Source organism: Sphaeramia orbicularis, chromosome 10, assembly GCF_902148855.1.
Source record: "Sphaeramia orbicularis chromosome 10, fSphaOr1.1, whole genome shotgun sequence".
Classification (NCBI taxonomy): domain Eukaryota; kingdom Metazoa; phylum Chordata; class Actinopteri; order Kurtiformes; family Apogonidae; genus Sphaeramia; species Sphaeramia orbicularis.
Genome location: NC_043966.1, coordinates 33,286,147 through 33,304,977, shown reverse-complemented (window position 1 = coordinate 33,304,977; position 18,831 = coordinate 33,286,147). Strand labels below are relative to the sequence as shown.

Here is an 18,831-nt window from a genome sequence, read left to right as displayed (position 1 = left end):
TTTACATTATGAAAAGGTGTACATCTGCAGACTATCCCTTCAAAAGATGTGAATGACATGAACAAACTGAAAAAATAAGTGTAATTTTAACAATATTCTGCCTCAGTTTATCATTTACACATGTACATTATAGATTACAGTAGGTCTACAAATGCACAAAACATTGAGTAACAGGTGGAATGTTGTTAAAATTGTACTTACTTATCTTAAGACATTTCAGGTTGTTCAAATTTGTTCAGGTTATTCACATTATTTTTTTTGCAAAATTATACTTTGTTTTAGTGGAAATACATGAAAATATTTACATTTACAAAGAGAAACATTTGAAGGTGTCATTATTTTTATGTTATTATGATAGTATTTTACTGGTCCTGCCCACTTGAGATTAAATTGGTCTGAATGTGGAACCTGAACTAAAAGCATTGTAAATATTTTAGTGTAATTTTTGCGTTTCACAAAATCATTCTATGGGACGGACTGGACCCTTTGGCAGGCCGGATTTGGCCACCAGGCCGCATGTTTGACACCTGTGGTTTAGGCGGTTTGATTTAGGGTAACAGGTCAACATTACGAAAGAAAGCTTATCTGCCTTTCTGCGGAGAATTAGCCCAGACAATGAGCACCGCTCTCTTTATCAATGCCTTATTTATGACATTAGAGCGAGGTCACAATTAGCTTAGCTTAGTTTAGCAATACAGAAACAGAGGAAAAACCTTCACTCACTTCGCTCAATGTACATGTTTGTGTGCATATGTAAAGTTTGTGTTGGGGTCTGTTGTTTTTTGACCTTTGCTAACTACATTTCTAAGCTAACGGTTGTGGCTGTAACAGACCGAAAGAGATGCATTTAAGGTCTTTACACAATGGCAGCATGACAAATAAATAAAAAAAAAAAAAACATTAACGTGTGTAAATATTTTGCAAAAACTATTCATGCAGTAATGTGTTGCAAAACTTGTTCAATAAAACATTTGATTATATTCATGCTAAGGCGTTTGACAGGAATAGTAATGGATTGTGTTCTGTCCCTCTGGATCCACTGGCCACTGTGGAAAAGACACACTTGATGCAAACTGTGTTTGATTCATGTGGATCATGTTACACACACTCCTCATTATCCTGAAGGTCTAGTTGTTTGTCGATGCTGCTTCACATGTTGTCTTTCATGTCATTTTCTTGATCATACTGGTGTTTCAGACTAAACAGCGCAGCTACACGTCAACAGATGCAGGTTCATCACCATTGTCACATAGAACTGTGCAATATGGACAAGTTTTTTCAATGATGGTTTTCTTGCTAACATGATTCAGAAATACTCTCTCCTGACTAAAACACTATCCTATACACAACTGGAGAAACACAATCATTTTTTTCTTGGTAGTTTTTCTCAGTTCAGCTGGACCAGTTTAGGCCATGACCTGGGCAAATGAGAATATACACAGACACAATTAATTATTACAATTAATATGTATCTAATCTTGATTTTGTGATTTTGCAGTTTTTTGATTTTGAGAAAAAACTTGATGAATCAAATGAATTCAATAATCTGCCCATAGTCAAATAAGGTCAATTTCACACAAATAAAAGGTTGATGTCTTAAAAAGAAAGAAAAAAGAGATAAAGAAAAGGAAAAAAAATCAACCTTTTCCCAAAACAATAAAACACATTTTGTATGAAAGTACTCATGACATAAACAATGAGCGGCAAAAATAAAATGGTGTGTACAATAACTGCACAAAGATAGATGAGTACTTCAGTAAATGAGTGTCCCCGTTGTGTAAAGGCCTTTAAGTGGAGGAACTGAGGATTGAGCAAAAGTATTTACAAGGAAAAACTGCTGGAGTCTTCCTTGTAGAAAACAGCTACAGACTGTTACAATGTATGTCTGTAACAGAGACAGCCATTAGCCTGTACATGAATCAGATAACATCAACAAAACAGACTCCAACACATGAGCACTGACCCTTTCAAAATACAACCAGTACATTTTATATATATATATATATATATATATATATATATATATATATATATATATATATATATATATATATTAGGCCTGTAACGGTACACGTACCGAACCGAACCGTTTCGGTACACACCTGTTCGGTTCGGCACACAGCTGTACCGACACGGCACAGTATAAAGAAAAGTAAAAAGAAAAAGAAAAAGAAAAAGGAACGAAAGATGTCGTTTAATGCGGAACTTTAAATTCGCGCAAGTTTCACACGGACATATTAAAGGACACGCACATTGACCCAAAATACCAAATAGCAGCTGATATAAGGTAAAAAAAATAAATACATAAAAAAAATAAATGATGTGAACCTGGAAGGAAGAGACTGAAGACCCTCCACCATCAGTACAGTCCAGTTTGGATCACTTCAGGTCCCGGTGAAAGACAACAACGAGGAAAGAGACGTCGATAAGACGGACGTTGTTTGGCCCCTAGGAACTACGGTAGTTCTAAAACACACTAGCTCTCTCTCTCTCTCTCTCTCTCTCTCCTCTCTCTCTCTCTCTCTCTCTCTCTCACGCACGCTGTATAACAGAGGAATAAAACTCGGAGTTGGCCACTGACAGTATATAAAAATAAAGTTTCACTTTCGTTTCACGCCAGCGTTAGTTACGTTAGTTATGGACCGGACCGCACCCCCCCACCCCCCGGCTCCGACCAAAAAAAAACAAAACAAAAAAACAACAAACAAACCATCCCCCAGACAAATCGTACGTTCCATGCGCGCGCGCACACTCAAACACATACACACAAGTACACACAGTGTCCTAAACAGTTTATTCTCTGTCCTAAAATAAATAATTTGGTTCAGTTTGTTGTCAATGTTGCTCTTCAGTTTGTTTAAACAGAATACCAGTTTACCCTCCTGTTAATGTTGCACTTCATGCAGAATTTTTTTGCTGATATTTTTCTGCAGAATGTGAACTGACAGAACTGTGATTAGATTTTTCTTGTTTGTTCAAAACTACCTGTCAGAGAAAAGTGCAATACTAATGTTTAAAATACATTTAGTCATATTAATAATTTATTTTATTTTCTATTTGATTTATAGCAGCAGAATTATATTATTCCTGTTTTTCTATATTCTATTGTGTCCAAAAATTGGGGGAAAAATGTTAAAAAATTCATAAATGTATTAAAGACATTTTGAGGGGTTTTCTTTCTTCCCGTACCGAACCGAAAAAAACCGAACCGTGGCTTTGAAAACCGAAAACGTACCGAACCGAAAATTTTGTGTACCGTTACAGGCCTAATATATATATATATATATATATATATATATATATATATATATATATATATATATATATATATATATATATATATATATATAAAGTCGCCTAATGAACTGTCAGAATCAGTTTGTCTAATGTGTCGTCTGTTGTTATCACTGAAAAACCAAACAGACCCCAGAAAGTCCTTGTGTTCCACTTCCGTGTGTTCAGTGTTTGGTAGGTTAGGTTAGCTAGGTTAGGTTAGCTAGCTAGGTTAGCTAGGTTAAGCTAATCACATCTGGGCTGTAGCTCTGTTTAGCATAAAGATATTACAGGAAAAGTGAACTTTTCATATAACCCTCATCTAGTAACCAAATTAAGTCATTTTCTCCGTTCTGCCAAGCATAATTTTATATTGGCTAATTTAGTTACATTTGTAAGAAAACTCAACTAAGGACAATCAAAAGTCTGTAAGATACTACGTATAAATATATTACGTATAACCCATGAATAAACGTTATTTTTCCTAATTAAACTTCAGATTCCCTCATGATATTTTTTTTAATGAAAAATAAGAAATGAAAAGAAATATGGTTGTTTTCTCTTGTGTTCCTTGTGCACAGGAGTCTGACTCTGTCCACCTGTGTAGACTAAATGTCAGCACTTTATTAAGAGTAAGAAGATTGCTGTTTGTGCGTTGACAGTTCATTATTAAAGAGTAAAATGATTAAGCGTGTCACTTTGGCCTCCTCTTTACATTCAGCCTTACACCGCGCACCTGTTCTGTAACAACACAACAACACATTCCAGTTCACTAAATGGTCGGACAGCAGTCCTTTTATGATCTGGACAAACACATAAATCACACCATTTTCTCCTCACCTCCTCTCTGCACTGACTTCTCTTTCCTATCTCAGTGAAGCAGATCCCTCCGAGTTCTACTGGAGACAACATAAATCAAATTATAGATTCTTTACACTGGTGTCTCAAGGCCCCAGAAAGAAGTCAAAGTTTTTTTTTTCCTGCTATACAGAAGAGCTATCGTCATGAGATCATAAAAGATGCACATCTGACAAATTTTCCGCTCTACTGCTGAAACATTAAAGAAGATCAATGCATGTGGAATAAGTGGGTCTGTTTTACTGTGCTTTGCAGGTGCTCAGGTGGGGAGTTATGGCTGGTGAACCTGACTATAAAAACTTCACTTGTTAAGACTAAAATGCTGTGGTAGCAGAGCGCTGTCGCAATAACGTTGATATTACACTTGGAAATATTGCCATGTGGAAGGTGGAAGAAGGGTCACCTCTGCTAAATGGTGGAAACTTGGACTACGAATTAGCAGGGAGCATATATATTTTGTTGCTTTAATCAAACATTAATCCATAAATATGGAGGTAGATTTGTTTCTATATTATTCAATCAAAAGAAAAGTTGCCTTAATCCCAAAAAAATTTTCAGAAAAAAACTTCACTTCAAACAAAAAACCTTTTCAATCAAAGAAAAAAAGTGTTGGAACGCAATTTCTTTGGTCTCAAATATTTTTTTGGCATTCCAACACTTTTTCTTTGATTGAAAAGGGTTTTTTTGATTGAAGTGATTTTTTTTTTGATTGAAAATATATTTTTTGGTTAAGGCAACTTTTATTTTGATTGAATAATAAAGAAACAAATCTACCTTCATGCGGAAAGACCCACAAAGTCACCAGTGACCAAAAGCATCTACTCATCTCTAATGTTTAATACCTGTTGATCTCCTAATCCTATCAATACATGTAAATAATTGGTATAAAATACAGTTATTTGTCTTTTCGTGGTCATCAGATATGACCCATTTGGACGTTCAGAGGCTCCGTTTCTGCAAATGGCTTGTTTACACACTCAACTTGATGCCAAAATGACACTAAAAGATGGTCAGGAACCTACATTTGTTGTGCAAAAATTACTCTTATTATAAATTACAGGATTAAAGACTGGGATGTTGTGTTCATGGTTCCTTCCTGTTTTAACTCATAAAGACCCAAACATCCACTGGCAACCAAAATCATACTGTGTTTTAAAATGTTTAATACCTGTTGATCTTCTAATCCAATCAATACATGTAAATAATTGGTGTAAAATACAGTTATTCATCTTTTCATGGTCATCAGATATGACCCATTACGGAGTTCAGAGGCTCCGTAGTGTGAACGTGGAAACACCGTCATCTTCTACAACATTGATTCACCAGTAAAGCCCATGGACTGACAAATGATAGTGGTTTTTGAGGCTTGTTTTTATGTTCAGTGAATGATATATTTTGCTTAAAAACATCACTTTTTTCCAGTTTTCTCTGTTTTTATATGATAACCTTTGAACCATTGCTGAGTTTTCATGAACATTGACATGATCAGTTTATTAAATATAAGGAAAAATACATTGTTTATGCTGAATAATGCAAAATACTGAGGATAATATCATTATAAATAGTGATAAATAACTTAAGAAAGGTTGAAAAGAGAGAAAAATGCATTTAGTAGCAGCCATAAACATAGCACTGAGTCTTTGTCGGTTAAATAAATGTATCTGTAGTTCTGTGACTCTGAAAACAGTCTGAATAGGATCCTCCATGGCTGCTTATACAGATTTGTTGAACCAAATAAGCACACATTTTTTTCCTAAATTAATTTATAGCTTAAAATAGCCTCAACCAATAAAATTATTAGGTTAGTTTTAGTGTTTCCTAAAAACTGCAGTGCTATATAAAGTATAGTGATCCTGTTTCAAAGACATATGTCCATAGTAGGAATGAAATGTTCTAGCGTTGACATCCACAGACAGACCTGACACATTACTGCTGATTCTGTTTTTCACTGGATCTGTAAGTTGTTCGTGCTCCAGCTCTTCCCGCTTCTCTGTGTGTCCTCATGTTTGTCTGTTTATGTTTTGCAGCACTGACAACCGCACCACCAGCTGCATTTCCTCACCATTTACCGTGTTATTTAGTTGAAATAGCGGGGGTGATGCCTCCCACACACTCTGTATTCTGCCTGCTTCGAAGATGTGGTGAATATTTACGTTTACTGAGAAAACCCAGAGCGTCTGAGGACACTGCAGATCTCTGGATCCCTTCCTGCTAAAACTTAATAGACCAAAAAGCTAATAACTCAGAAATTAATGATTTTCACTGAGGTGCGGCGAATGATTAAATCTTTTTGAAAAATAAATGCATTTCTGCAAAGGGCTGTTGTAGTTTTCTATTGAAACAAGGCACTGTTGTTTGATGAATATTTACACACAACAAAGCAGATAAGTAGCATAAAATGAGTTCAGAAATGTGTGCATATGCACTCCGACAGTCTGTTTACTTCACTGAAAGAGCTCCATACATTCAGAAAACCCATCCCACTGTCTTACACTTGCGATTATAATGTGCAGTCAATAATCAAACAACAGGAAAGTGATTGAATTCAGTGAACTGGAATGCGTTCCTGTCGTCATTATGTGAGGAACAGGGTCAGATTAGCCTCTTTAATAAACCAACACAAAAGCATCTGCCTCCTCCCACTCCCTGTGATCTGTTTTTTTTTTTTTTTTTTTTTTTTGTCAAACACTCGGTACAAGTGTCCTTTCATGCATTTGTGTGTTTTGTTGAGATTGTTGGCAAAGCATAAAGGGGTTTCATGAGGGGTTCTAAACGCCATCTAATCGAAACTAACAGCGATACCTGTGAAACTACAAAGAGATCTTCAGTCAAATCGGTTCTTTCTACTTGTGTGGAAGTCTGACAATGCAAAGCTTCAGTGTGTCAACAACCCTCACCTCAGCTCAAAGAATAAAGAAGAAGTTATCACAGAGGGAGCTGCAAGCCGCAGACACTATTTCTTTATGCTGCATTCAAGTGCCCACCATTGTCAGTGAATTTTAACAGCAAATCAAGGGAGTTTTCTATTTCTCACTTACAGAATAACACAAGGCTGTGAGGTCTCGAATGCATTTGAAAGGGTTTTTTTTTTTTTTTTTTTTCAATGCATAGTTTTACAGCATGTCAAATTGTGCCTCAGTGTGGATGGGAAAACAGTGTGGACACAGTCAGACAACATACAGTGTCAATATTTCAGTGCTACAAGAATAAAGAATGAGTGATCACGCAGAAGGCTGCAGGCCATAACAATCTTTATGTTACTGCCTCATTCAGTGTCCGGCATTGTCACTGAATTTTAACAGTAATACAAGAGTGTTTCCAAAACTTCTCTTTTATTACAATGTTTTCTACAGACTCAGTTTTAAAGCACGTTAAACTGGAGCACAGTCTGGATGGACTGACAAAAACAAAAAGGAAAAAAACAGTGTGGATGAAGTCTACAAGCACAGTTTTCAATGTTCGCTCACAGGCATAATTTATACCAATTGTGAACTATTGAAAACACACATTCCTGCTCTCTGTTAGAGCATCCTTAATATGACCACGTGATGTTTTTTTCAAAGTCCCATCTGCAGGTGCATGTTGTTTCTATTGTTTGGCAAGAAAATAAATTAGTTCCACAAGGCTGATAGCTCTGATATTGACAGACTGCATCTATTGATGTTGAAAAATTGTTTCACTCATAATAAAAGTATTTCCAGCGCTTATTTTTTAGTAATATTTAGTACATTTAGTCCATGTGGTTTGACTTTTCGCCCCATCCCTAATAGTTACAGCATTAATGGGGACTCTTTGGTTCTCTTTGTTAAAATGACTTTATTTGTTTGGTTTTTTTTATTGTTATTATGGTGATGTGGTTCAGACACAGTGTCAGTCTTGAAGTGTTGAGGTCATATGTCTACTTATCTCAGATTCAGATTTAAAAAAAAAAAAAAAAGTTAAGCTGTTTGTTAAGTTGTATAATTGAGTCCCGCAAAAGTAAATCTTTTTTCATTTAGTCTAGAAAGAGAACCCATTCATCCAGTCATCTTCTCTCATTGCTTAAGCCTTTATAGAGTCGTGGGGGGGCTGACGCTGATTCCAGCTGATATTTGGGTGAAAGCAGGTATAACTCAACTACAATTTGCCTTTGCTAAATTTTCCTGACAATATAACAAATATGTAAATAATATCTAAAAAAATATGTAAATATATCTCATTAAACAAATTAAAGCACTATTAGGCATAATGTAAAGGATTAACATTATTTCAGTCAATAATTCATTCTTTCAAGACTCAACCAATGTTTTTGGAAAGCCATAGTGCCACTGCACCAGTGGTTCTCAGTCTTTTTCTCTCAGGCCCCCCTCTGTAGGATGAAAAATCTCCAGGTCCCCCTGAAACCCCACAACATTGTAACAGTGGTGCTATTATAACTTTTATTGAAAGAAACATCAATATCGTAACAATAATTTTTGCTTTTCCTTGAAAAATTTGTTGTACAAATTCAAAATAACTTAGATTTTTGCTTGAACAATACAAATAAACTCAACCAGACTGCTCCCTGAGGCAATATTTTTCCAAATAAAAATAGGAATTGCGCAATTATCTTACAACTTTGACAATAAAGTTACTCGTTTTCAGAACAACAAACACATTTTGGTAATAAAGATGAACATTTTAGCAATATCAGTGGCTGCAATGAGCCCGTTTCCATTGGACGTCAGAACATTAAAGTGCAAACTGTGCAAAAACAGAAACATTACACATTTTTCTTTTCCAGTCCAATCCTTGTCCATTCCCCAAACCCGACCTCTTTGTCTAGTCTAGTGACAGATTTTTGTTTTTTGTACATCCCTGAAATGAATCCAGGGTGCTCCAATGCAAAAACATTAGTTCCACCTGCTACATGTTCAAACAAAAAAAAAAAAAAACACCCAGGAGACACACACACATACATTTTAACCCTCAAAGACTTAAACATTCAGCAGCAACCAAAACAATTTACTGATGTAAAATGTTTAACAATTTATGAACCACAAATTCTATTAATACAGTAAAAAAAATAAAATAAATAACACAAATAAAATGGAGTTTTCTAACTGGAAATTTCTATTTAGAAACATTGTCATCTTCTACAACATTGACTCATCAATAAAACCTTTGTAATTAGAAAAATGACAGTGGTTTGATCCAGAGTTGCCATAAATATCTACATAATCAGTAAATTAAATGTAGGAAAATACCTGATTTCACTGAAAAATGAAAAATGCGGAGGATAGTGTTATAGTAAATGCTGATAAATAACTCTTTTAAATATGCTTAGGTTAAATATAGCGACGTATTCACAAGAAAAATAGCTGTAGGTCTTTAAGGGTTAAAGATATACTGCTGCTCAGAAGCCTGAGGGGCCACAAAAGTACAATATCAACATGTTGTAAATATTACTCGAAGCAAGCCTAATGCCTAAAAACAATGGATACACAATTTAGTAAGCCTCTGAAGTCCTGAAAGATAATATTTCCACACATGAGATAAAAAGAATCCAACTTGTCAGAACTTTTGTGTGTCCTAAGTCATTCACATATGATAATTAACTTAGTTGTACAAAGTATTAATTTATTACATGGAAAGTATAATATATGTTGCATCCTGTGTTCAAAAACTCACACCACTTTGGCTCTCTGGAACAAGAAATATATTTGGACCAAAAGGTAGAGAAAGCATAAAGGCTGGTGGGCTTAAAACCACAGGAACCAAAATCACAGGCAATAAATCTCCACCAAAATATGAAAGTACACCCCCTCCTTCTGCAGGTCTCTCCTCTTTGTCCAAAACAAAAGACTAAATATGTATACTGAAGATCTATTTATTTAGATTAATGTGACCAAGACACAGAGAAGGGCAGTAGCATCATATCCAGGTCTATTACAATTGGTAGTTACAGCTGTCAGTTACTCATTTAACCCGCCTACATGTCTGAAAGTGCCTGTGATTGGACAAAAACTTGTATAACTCAGTGGGTTTTCCACAGCTCAAGAACACAGTAAAAGTTTAAATGACTTCATATGAGAGGAAATGATGGATTTTTTTAATCCAATGATGCTAAAAACTGCAGCTTTAATGCTAATGCTAACAATAACTTACTTAAATGGGGAATTGGTCAACTTTAAGAGAGGTCATTTTAGATTTGCCTCCTTATGGCAGTGTTTCTTAAATTGAGAGGTGGGCTCCCTAGGGGGGGCGTAAAAGCTTGTTAGGGGGGGCATTAGGGACATACAACCAAGGTTAAAATAGTTTTGGATTTTTAATTATAGTTTAGTTTTAATTAGTTTTGACTTTTTTTTCTCTTATTCAGTTAGTTTTAATTAGTTTTTAGAGCAGGTTTGTTAGTTTTTATTAGTTATCGTTTTTTTCTGAATGCTTAATTTTAGTTTAGTTTAGTTTTAGTATTAGTTTTAGTTATTTCATATATTTTATCTTCCTCATCATCCTATTCAAAGAAATTAGTGAGGCACGGATATGGGTTACCCTGGACACTTTATTTGGGGGTCGGGTTAGGGCGGCTCATGGACTGAGCAGAGACCCAATGTACCGTACAATGTATAAATTCCCTATAGCAGGTTGAGGGGGGGTGCAATCCATACACAACGTCACTTACGTGAAACAATGCGAAGATGTGCAAAGCATGAGAGGAGATGCACAAAGCAGCCAGCAGTTAAAGCAGATAGAAACATATATAACCAGCTAACCAGCAGTTAAATCAGATAGAAACATATATAAACCAGCTAACCAGCAATTAAAGCAGATAGAAACATATATAACCAGCTAACCAGCAGTTAAAGCAGATAGAAACATATATAACCAGCTAACCAGCAGTTAAAGCAGATAGGAACCTATTATAAACCAGCTAACCAGCAGTTAAAGCAGATAGGAACATATTATAAACCAGCTAACCAGCAGTTAAAGCAGACAGAAACATATATAAACCACTTATAAACATATATAACCCAGTTCCTCATCAGTAAACCACACCTTAGCAGATCTCTCATCTCTTAATCATCTCCAGTTCCATTATTAGCTAACTTTGCTTCAGTTCAGTTCAGCTAGCTGTAGCTAGTAACATCAAACGTTTTTTACCATTCTAACAGGTTCCATACCTCTGTAATTGGATTAGTTTTCATCCTCCTCTTTTCTCCTCTTCTAAACTGTGCAGTTCAGGGCTTGGAAGGCCTTTTCATGGTGATAAACTCTCCAGTTTTAACCTGGATGCTAGTTCAACACTGACTCTGTCCTTTAGCTCTGCTCTGTCTCTGTCACTCACGCGCACACACGCGGTACGCCAAAAAAAAAAAAAAAAAACCTGACCCATGTATCACTACAGTAAACCCCAGACAGGACTGTGCTGCTGTATCCCAGCTTTAGTCTGTATGTTCCAGGTAGAGTGGGGACCAGAAGACGACTGGAAACCACCAATGACCAGACATGACAGACTGTGTAGTGTCGTATGGTGTCACCAGCTCAAACTGCTGGAGCCAAATAAATTAATTTCATATCAATCCGACATTGACAAAGACGAAAACGAAGGGAATTGTATCCATAATTTTTATATGTTTTAGTTAGTTTTGTAAGCTCACGATACAGTTTCAGTTAGTTATCGTTTTTTTCTTTTAATTAGAGTTTTTATTTATTTCAGTTAACGAAAATATTTTTTCAATTTTAGTTTTCGTCATTTCGTTCGTTTTCGTTAACGATAATAACTTTGCATACAACAAACCAATCTATTGACATGGTGGTCTGTGACTGGACTAGACAAAGAGTTTAGGTTTGGAGAATGGACAAGGATTGGACTGGAAAAGAAAAATGTGTAATGTTGCTTTTGCACAGTGTGTACAGTTTGCACTTTAGTGTTCTGAGATGTGCAACATAAACAGGCTCATTGCAGCCACTGATATTGTTAGAATGTTCATCTATGTTAATAAAATTTGTTTGTTTTTCCAAAAAAAAAGTAACTTTATTGTCATACCTGTAATATAATAGCGCATTTCCTGTTTTTATTTGGAGAAATATTGTCTCAGGGGACAGTCTTGTGGAGTTTATTTGTATTGTTCAAGCATAAATCTAAACTCTTTTTAATTTGCAAAACAAATTATTCAAGGAAAATATTGATGTTTCTTTAAAAAAAAGTTATAATTGCACCACTGTTACAATGTTGTGGGGGTGGAGGGTGGCCTGGAGACTTTTCATCCTCCAAAGGGGGGCATGACAGAAAAAGACTGAGAACCACTGCGTCAGGGTGAGATCTTAACCACAAGTAGGAGTAGAGTTCTCAGTCGAGAAACAAAAAAGTTTTATTCAACAGAAGGTCTCAAACTCTGATGCAGGAGGCGACCAGTATCCATGAAGGCTGTATTTTAGCTTTGCAGTCTTTTTAGTGGAGCAGTAATTTACAAAAGGATGATCAAAAAAACTGATTACAGGGTCCAGAATGTCTCTGAAAAATGTACTAGCTTTGTACTGCCAGAGAAAATTTGATGCTGTCTTTAAGTGGAGCCAGCTAGTGATCGTCTGTAGTATTACTCTTTATTAAGGATAGTGCCAATATGCAGTGACTACAAAAAAAAAGATCTAACCTTTTTGGACTCGAGGGACAGCCTTTTAACAAAACCCTAAAATAGTCAAATATGGAACCAGGTTACTATGCACCTATAAACTCCACAGTTTCACTGCTGCAGGCATATAAGACCTTCAACATCATTCTGAGGAGCAACTGAGAGCTTGTAATTGGTCTCTCTGCATATTTCTTTTTTCATTTCTAAATAAATCCCCCTGTTTCTTGCCAAGAAAATTTTTTTTACAAATAAACTTCATGTGAAACAAATTACAGAACCACCGTTTTAATAAATGCACGAATAAATGATTAGTCACAGTTAAGAACAAGCCAAATTCAGAAAGTACATTTTCCATTCAAATGAATCCTGCAGAAACTAAAGTTCTGCTGTTGAAGTGACAAGTAAACATGAATTCAAATCGGACAGAATTCTTGTCCAGTAGAAGAAAATGCAAGTAAAGCTTGACATTGAGCAAACATGACACAAACCTATGTACTGCTTTAAAGGTGGGGTATGAGATCTTGGAAAAATGGTTCGAGCAAGCTACATTTTGAACATACTCAATTCAAAAGTCCTAACCCCTTTCTCCAGACACCCCCCTGAAGCCACGCCTCCAGAGTACTGGAACACGCAATGCCTGTTCTCGAGGGTTAATGAGCGCTGCTCAGCAACAATTCGCCTGGCTCCGGCTTGCATATCCATGCATACCTCATTCAGTCTCCTCCAACACCTCCGCTCTTACAGAACAGCCCCAGTTCATACCTATCTGGCAAATGTCACATTTCCTAGTGATTTATGTTAGTGACAAAACAGTTTCCCAGTGAACTTTACATCCTAATATAGCTAATATAGCCAAGCTCTGGCTCCGTTTCCTGAACAAGTGCTCCAAGCCTCTGAGAATGCACAATTCATGCATAAAGAGGGGTACGCACAGAGGGGGCAGTTGAGTTTGATAGACATATCACCGTTCAATCATTTTGAGTGGGCGCTTAAAATGATTGGATGGTGTTTTTTCAGGCCTGTCTGTTCCACAGGTGACTAAATTTTGTTATTTTTGTGTTAGAGCTTTTAGTTAATTCGTTGTAATCGGGGTGTGAAGGGGATTTTAAGTAATATAGTAAAAAAAGCTCCAGGAAAACATCTTGCACCCCAGCTTCAACCATTTGCACTGTCGAAGTGTGACTGTTTAAGTGATAAAAACCTCTTAAAGTAAGAATGCCCGGTGAGGAAAATATGTGACTGTCTCTTTGTAGTCATATTATCCCAGGATCTGAAGAGGAAGTTGACAAAAGCTGTGGGTATGTGGTTAACTGTGCGCATCAGTCATCCACACTGGAAACTGTTTGTGCAAGTGACGAAACTCATAAACTTGAAAGCATCAGTCATGCACTCTGTTCATTTAGACATAATGACCACCCTTGTACTGATCAGACACCTACCTCTAGGCTCTGCCCAAAGACAGTCTACAGCAACAAAGAAAAGCCTGTGCATTCAGCCTTCATGCATTCATAAATACATACAAAAATATATAGAACTGTGCAAAGGAAAGAATGTGTTATGTAATTCCAGTGTGTCTTAATTAGGGCTTTAAGAGAATAGGGCAACTTGTCACTAACCTCTTGCAGAATGACCAGTGACATGAGAACGGAAATGTTTCCCAGCAAGGTCATGTAAACAAGACTGTCGCATTCATCAGGACTCAACGGCATCAATGTGAAAATTGTGCAACGGTGTTGACTCTATAGGACACTTAGTGAAGTTCATTAATCATTTTACACAACTTATGGATTTGGGAGTTTTCTTAGCAAGGGCAGCAAGCCTGTTGTTTCTGTGGAACATTTGTAAAGATAGCACTTAATGTTAATGATCTTTTATCTTGAAATGTACTGTTTTATTTATGTAGAATTAGTCTCATGTGACTTTTAACAAAACATAGTAGGGACTGACTGATGTTTTTTTCAGGACTGAGACTGATTTTTAGTAGTCTGGCTCACAGGATGTATTCGTGCTATTGGACGACTATTTTAGTTCTCCTTCTGCGGTATCTATATGTTATTCGTTCTTTTCTCAGCGCCAAAGAACAACTTTAAGACTGCAAACACACACTGAAAATGGAAAGTTTTGATAAGGATGTTGTATTTAATTCTTTACCAGGGCTTGTTTCTGACATGTCAGTGTTTTGCTCCCAAGTGTGTTGTCTTTAAAGATGTACAAACTAGACATAGAACCCAGAGACCCATCTCTAGCATTAGCATGGCTCTAATAAAGTGTGGAGATCTGAAGGTCTGGCTTTCTTTGACAAGGTTTTTAAGAAGTAAAGGAGAAAGGAAAACCAATACTTGTTATGATGAACACTGATCAGCCATAACATCATGATCGCTGACAGGTAAAGTGGTATTAATGTTGATTATCTCATTCTTATGGAACCTGTCAGTAGGTGGAATACATTAGCCCAGAGCTGTTTTAGCAGCAAAAGAAATACTGATACAATCTTAGACAGGTGGTAATAATGTTTCATTCGACTGGGTTGAGATCTGTTTGTTTGTTTTTTTTTTTTAATCTTTTTGTACCAAATACCACAGGCTTGTAACACCCACCAAGACCTACAGTTGGACATGCTCTGACTGGTCATTTGGCCATCACAACATGGCCCTTTTTAAAGTCACTCAGATCCTTTTGCTTTCCCATTTTGCTGTTTCCAACACATCAGCCTCCAGGACTGTTCACTTGCTGCCTAATACTGCATCTCCTGCTCACTGAAATGTTCCATTGTAAATATAATCAGTATTATTATCACTTCATTTCTGTAAACTGCAGTAAAAGAGAAAATCCTAGTTAACTGTCAAATCCGATAAAGAATCCAGTACTATTTCAACAATATTATTGTCAGTTTTCACTTCAACTGGAGGAATTATACATAAGATGTACCAATAAATAAATAAATAAATAAGTGTTGATAGACTTAATTACAAGACACCGATCTGACAGCACCGTGGGCAGGATATTGTTTGAGAAAACAGACAGCGAGGCGGATGCTTCTGAGCCAAATGAGTGTGTTTTTGAAAAAATATATTTGGGTAAAAAAAACATACAGACAGTGGTAGTGAATGCTGAATATCTGATCTGATAATCAGCCATGCCATGTCTATTACTCCCTGCAACAAAGCATATTTGTAAAGATATTTGTCATGAGTTAAAATTGAATCAAATCACCAAAGTGAAGTTTAAAGTAGAAATCGAACTAATTGCCCTGAGTGGTCTGAACAGTCGGCGTAGTGGATGAGCAGTAGGCAGCTCTGTCCTGTCCATGTGTAATCCAATGATCCAATGCTTGCATACATGCACAAAGACAAAAGCAACTGACTGGAACATATGAATGAGCATTTGCAGGAGTGGGAAGCACTGAAGGAGAAAATCTCTGCTCAGAGGAGTCGCTTTAACATGAAACAAACATTTGACTTCAAAGTTACAATAATTAGCAACTGAAGCTGGTTTTCCCCTACCACTAATCTTGAACTGTTATGCTAAATATCAGCTCCCAGCATACAGTAGCTCTCATGGCGAATGTTTCAACCTGCACCTAAAGCTCTGAAAATACAAGCTGACAGGGAGAGAAAAACTCTAGCAACCTAAGAGGCAAAAGACAACAGCATAAGGCTGTAAAGTAATAACAACATAATTTATTCTGAAAATACACCTTATGCAATATATCAAATTACATAAGGTTGGAGATGTCAGACGACTGCTCCCTCACTTGCTAGCTGAGTGCTACTCAGCTACAGTTTGCTGATGGCTTAGAATGCAGTAAACAGATCAGTGAGCAGAACGTCCTCAGTCTCGTTCTCAGAGACAGTGGCCAAGATGGACAATGGTGTTACTGTGCTCCATAAAGGGTTGAAGTTTTAAACCCAAAGGGGGTAATTTTATGTGGGGATCACTTCAGAGAGATACAGAGGTCTAATTCATCCCAGGAGAACAAAATGTACCAGTAAAACTTGCAAAATTTGATAAAATCAATAAATAGTATATTTGTATCACACACACACATGTATGCATTTATGCGTGTGTGTGTGTGTGTGTGTGTGTGTAAATAAATAAATAAATAAATACACACACACACACCCTCACACACACACACACACACCTGGGCGGTGTCTCCTTCAGACTCAAGTCCTCTACCAGAGGCCTGGGAGCCTGAGGGCTTAGCTGTTCCTAGGATTGCGCTCTTTTGGACTCTGATGTTGTTCCTGGTATCTGCTGGTTCTATCCTCTCAGCTTGGGGGTCACTGCCCCTAGTGCCCTGATCACTACTGGTACCACTGTTGTCTTCACACCCCACATTTTCTCTTTCTCCTCTTTCAGGCCTTGGTATTTCTCAAGCTTCTTGTGCTCTTTCTTTCTGATGTTGCTATCACTTGGGTTTGCTACATCTATCACTACCACTGTCTTCCGATGTTCATCCACCACCACTATGTGAGGCTGATTGGCCATCACCATTTTGTTGGTCTGGAAGTCCCACAGGATCTTGGCCTGTTTGTTCTCTGTCACCTTCGGGGGTGTCTCCCATCTTGACCCTGGGACCTCCAGTCCATACTCGGTATAGATATTCCTGCACACTATGCCCACTACCTGGTTATGCTGTTCCATGTATTCCTTACCTGTCAGCCTCTTACACCCTGCTGTGATGGGCTGGACTGTCTCAGGGGCTTCTCTACACAGCCTACACCTGGGGTGTTGTCTGGTGTGGTGGACCCTGGCCTCTATTGCTCTGGTGTTCAGGGTCTGTTCTTGTGCAGCCGTGAGTAATGCTTCTGTGCTGTCGTTCAGTCCAGCTTTTTCCAGCCACTGGTATGTTTTCTCAATATCAGCCACTTCCTCAATTTGCCAGTGGTATGTGCCATGCAAGGGCTCGTCCTTCCATGATAGCCCCTCTGGCTCTTCGTCCTTACTGGGCTTTTGTTGCCAGAGGCATTCATTCACTTATCAGTTGGTCATTGGGGGCCATTTTCTTGACATATTCCTGGAGGTTTGCCGTTTCCTCCTGGACAGTAATTCTGACACTTACTAGTCCTCAGCCCCCTTCCTTTCACTTTGTGTACATCCTCAGGACGATGGACTTAGGGTGAAACCCTCCATGCATGGTAAGGAGCTTTCTTGTCTTGACATCAGTGGCTTGTATCTCTTCCAGTGGCCAGGATATTATGCCAGTGGGGTATCTGATCACTGGTAGGGCATAGGTGTTAATGGCTTGGATCTTGTTTTTGCCATTGAGCTGACTTTTCAGGACCTGTCTTACCCTCTGTAGGTATTTGGCTGTGACTGACCTCCGAGCTGCCTCCTCATGATTACCATTTGCCTGTGGGATCCCCAGGTATTTGTAACTGTTCTGCACGTCTGTAATGTTCCCCTCAGGTAGTTCATCCCCTTCAGTTGTGACCACCTTTCCTCTTCTAGATATCATCCGCCCACATTTATCCGTCTGAATGACATCCCAATGTCTTTTCTGTAGTGAGGTGGATCAGAGAGTCAATGTGACGCTCATTCTTGGCATACAGCTTGATGTCATCCATGTAGAGGAGGTGGCTGATGGTTGTTCCACTTTGGAACCGGTACCCAAAGCCACTCTTTGAGATGATCTGGCTGAGGGGGTTTAGGCTTATGCAGAGGCTCACCTGTGCAATTATTTTTGAGTTGGCCTCCAGAGTTGTGTTCCATAGCCTCATCGAGTTCTGGATAAACACTCTGATGTTTTACAGTTTTGGGCACTCCAGTATCCATGTGTGGGGCATTGAGTCATAGGCTTTCTTGTAGTCGATCCTGGCAATGCACAGGTTGGTGTCCCTCATCTTACAGTCTCGGGAAATTGCCCTGTCAACCAGTTACTGGTGTTTGGCTCCTCTGGTGTTACTGCCTATTCCTTTCTGTGCTCTGCTCATGTATTGCTCCATGTGCCTACTCATCTTAGCCACTATGATGCCTGATAGGAGCTTCCATGTGGTGCTGAGGCAGGTTATAGGCCGGTAGTTGGATGGTATTGTTCCCTTCTGGGGGTCCTTCATTATGAGCCCTGGGTTAGCCACTCTGAGTGGTTTCCCAACTTTAGCAGCTG

The 18,831-nt window shown here is 37.8% G+C and overlaps 1 long non-coding RNA gene across 1 annotated transcript in view; it reads left to right on the top strand.

The window, feature by feature from the left end:
- Positions 1–18,717: 18,717 nt before the first annotated feature.
- Positions 18,718–18,831, top strand: part of LOC115427354 (uncharacterized) — a 22,798-nt gene continuing 22,684 nt past the window's right edge. Inside the window, exon 1 of the long non-coding RNA XR_003936481.1 lies at positions 18,718–18,731. This is a non-coding gene — a long non-coding RNA (uncharacterized LOC115427354). The remainder of the gene's footprint in view (positions 18,732–18,831) is intronic.